The following is a 3,109-nucleotide window of genomic DNA, read 5'->3' on the forward strand; positions in this document are numbered from 1 at the left end:
ACAGGCTCTGTATAAATCTGACATCTTTTCCTGCCTCTCATCTGTTTTTTTTAGCATGAGTTTTCAGCCCAATGTCATATTTGCCATGATGATCGTTGCATTTTGTGAATTAATGAATTGACATGTTAAAAACCTACTTGCTGTATCTCTGGTACCTCTAATACATGATCATAATAGTACTAATACAAAATATACAGTATTTATAAAAAGAAAAGCACATGTAGATGCCACAGTTATAGTATGATGGATTTAAAAGCCTTGATTGTAAATTATAAATGGTGAAGTCAGTGTATTCCCCATTCTACTTATCCATCTTCCTCTCTCATTAATTAATATTTTGCATAAGCTGTCACTAATGGGGACCTGGTAATAAGTATAGAGGTAATGACACTTTATCTTCTTATGTAAATCCTTTGTTTTGATGGATTTGATGTGGTTGATTTATGTGATGCTACATTGGCCTGTATTACATTATCCTACTCTTTTATGAACACCAGTGTCACTTGCTGTCACTGACCTCCTCTGTTTACTTTAGTCTTACTCTCAGGTTATTTAATGCACTGGCAACACAACCGTGGCATCTTTGCTCCCCAGTTCATATTGTATGTGTCCTCTGGCACAGAGCAGGAAAAGCTTGGCAGGTGTTTTGATTCATTTTGTATGGAAGCTGAGCGACATGCTTGTGTTGAGAATTGTGGGTTTGTGAAGCAAAATAAAAAGCAAGAGTGCCAAAAAGTCGAGATAAGTCTGAAAAGATTGAGTTGATTAAAGTTGGAAATAAAGTTTTCATTTTTACAACACTAATTTTGGATGATAATTTGCTTTGGATTAAGTAATCACAGATCAAACTGAAAAAAAAAAAACCATTAACAATGCATTTTTGTCTATGGCTAATAAAAAAATCTAATCTATTAAGTTGGCAAGCAACAGCATGCAGCATGTCATAAATTTTAATCAACAATCAACTTTTTGGTACATACGGTTAATTTTGTTTGTTTGATTCGTGTTATCTGCGTGTGTGTTGCCCATGTAATGAATTCTTGCATTAGTGGAATAATCATGTTGAACTAAATCAAGGTATTCAATAAGTAATGTTTGTTAAGCAGTACACACAATCTGTTGTTAATATTGACGAGATGGTACTTAGCAAAAGTGAGACTTAAACTGTTTACAACAATACTCATAAAGGATTCAATTAGACTCAATTTTAGATGCACAGGGACATTTTACAACTGGCAATATGTATTTTTCTCACATCCTGGACATCTGTTAAACAGCACCTGTATGTAATAACTACAGGGGCTGTTTACTTTAGACATCATATGTAAACTTAGAAAAAAACTGTGTTTGGTCACAAAAGTGACTATAAAAAAGGTTTACATTCATAAAGAACATAATGGTATTTTAATGCATTTACTGCAAATATGGAAAATTATATGGTCTCCATTAAATATGTGCATTATAGCAATAGTGATCGGCGGGATGATATAGTACCTACAATTTACAAAACTATACAATTGTTTGAGTGTTTGCCCTTGGGGCGACGTCTATGTTCTGCAAATCGTTATAAATTTACTTTTGTGCCTGTAGCAATACAATACAGTTATGTAATAAATGTAGGTGATTTTTTTCTTTTCTTTGGTGGTTTGTATGTGTTTAAATGCATATGTTTATGTGTTGTGAGACACCATGTAAGCTTAAATTAATTGCCCCAAGGGGATCAATAGCCGTGTTTGCACTATCGGGCTTCAAGCGGGCATGCCAGTGCCTGCCGAGGCCTGTCGCGTTTGCATTGTCACTTCCGGGGCATGATCGTGCTTCACTGGTGCTTCGTTATTGCTTAAGGCCCGGCTTTTCTGGCCCGCCGAATTCCTTGGGCCACATCGGGCTTCTCGGGGCTAGGGGAGTGGTAAAGGTCGAAGGCGGGGTTTATCTGAGTCTCTGGGAAGGTGCGCATCCATCTGTCTGCAGATTTAAAACTTTAAAAATAATCGGAATCACCAGTAATTTACTGTTTAACGGAAGATGCCTGCTATGTTTGTACTTCGGACTGTAGAAAATGATCTGCGTATGTAAAAACAAAGACGCGTTACAACGCCGAACTCGCCATGCTAAGGATCCGGCGCACACCGCTAACTTACCGGTTCGGTAGAAGTTTATTTGGGCACAGAACAAAGTGTTTAAAGTGCAACAGTGCTGAGAAATTAAAGATGTGTGTTGGATCATCATTTCATCGTCTATGTATTAAAGAAGCGATCACTCGAGTCACGATGGTATCTACAGACGGTGAGTTAACATGCTACATAACGTTTGCATACAAAACACTTAAAATACAATACAAATAACGATTGCTTATTTGCTTATTTTGCTTATGAAGTGTCTTACATGGGTGTTTATTGTGTTTTTTTGTGCTATATTGTCATCTGTGTTGAATTTTTTAGTCAGCCCTTAGAAAAAGTAACCATGGTTTTATTATATTAGTCATAGCCATGCTTTCTGGTATTTTGGAGATTAATTTAACTCTTATATGAATGTAGCAAACTTTATATGTGAGTATACTGTATGTGTATGTACAAACCCTTTATACAAAACATCACATGTGCTGCTTTATTCTTTTGTGTCCGTTTGACAGAAAAAATGCCAACGTAAAGCTTTCAGTTTGTCATCCAGGAGTTTTTATTTTGTATATGAGAGATGATACAGCAACAGATGCAAGAGCAGGAGATGAAACGAACAGATGATGATGAGACGAGAGGAGCCATGGATGTTGAAATCCGTCCGAAGGAGATGTCTTTAAATACACCTGTTTGTGCACTGATATAAACTTCATATGTAAATAAAGTACCGCGTTATTATTACTACGACTGCTTGTCAGTTTATTGAAAATGATTGCTTAATAAGGATCACATCTGAAACACAGAAATAGTAAGATGCCACAAAATGGTAAATATAACCATCATTAACTTAACCACTGTAACATAGCTTTTTAAATACTTGTGTATATCCAGAGTTGATTCTTAACGAGTACGTTTTCTAATGATTTCTCAAACGTTTTGATTTTTGAGATGCAAGTAAAGTGATTTTCCGTCCTATTCAGCTATTCGAGGCA

At 36.0% G+C, this 3,109-nt stretch overlaps 1 long non-coding RNA gene across 1 annotated transcript; it reads left to right on the forward strand.

Moving 5' to 3' along the window:
- The first annotated feature begins 2,159 nt into the window (after positions 1-2,159).
- On the forward strand, positions 2,160-2,864 carry LOC141353312 (uncharacterized). Its single transcript, XR_012360341.1, has 2 exons — positions 2,160-2,286; positions 2,633-2,864. It is a non-coding gene; the product is annotated as an uncharacterized lncRNA (long non-coding RNA).
- The last annotated feature ends 245 nt before the right edge of the window (positions 2,865-3,109 follow it).

The sequence above is a fragment of the Misgurnus anguillicaudatus genome, chromosome 21 (genome assembly GCF_027580225.2).
Source record: "Misgurnus anguillicaudatus chromosome 21, ASM2758022v2, whole genome shotgun sequence".
In the NCBI taxonomy this organism is placed as follows: Eukaryota; Metazoa; Chordata; class Actinopteri; order Cypriniformes; family Cobitidae; genus Misgurnus; species Misgurnus anguillicaudatus.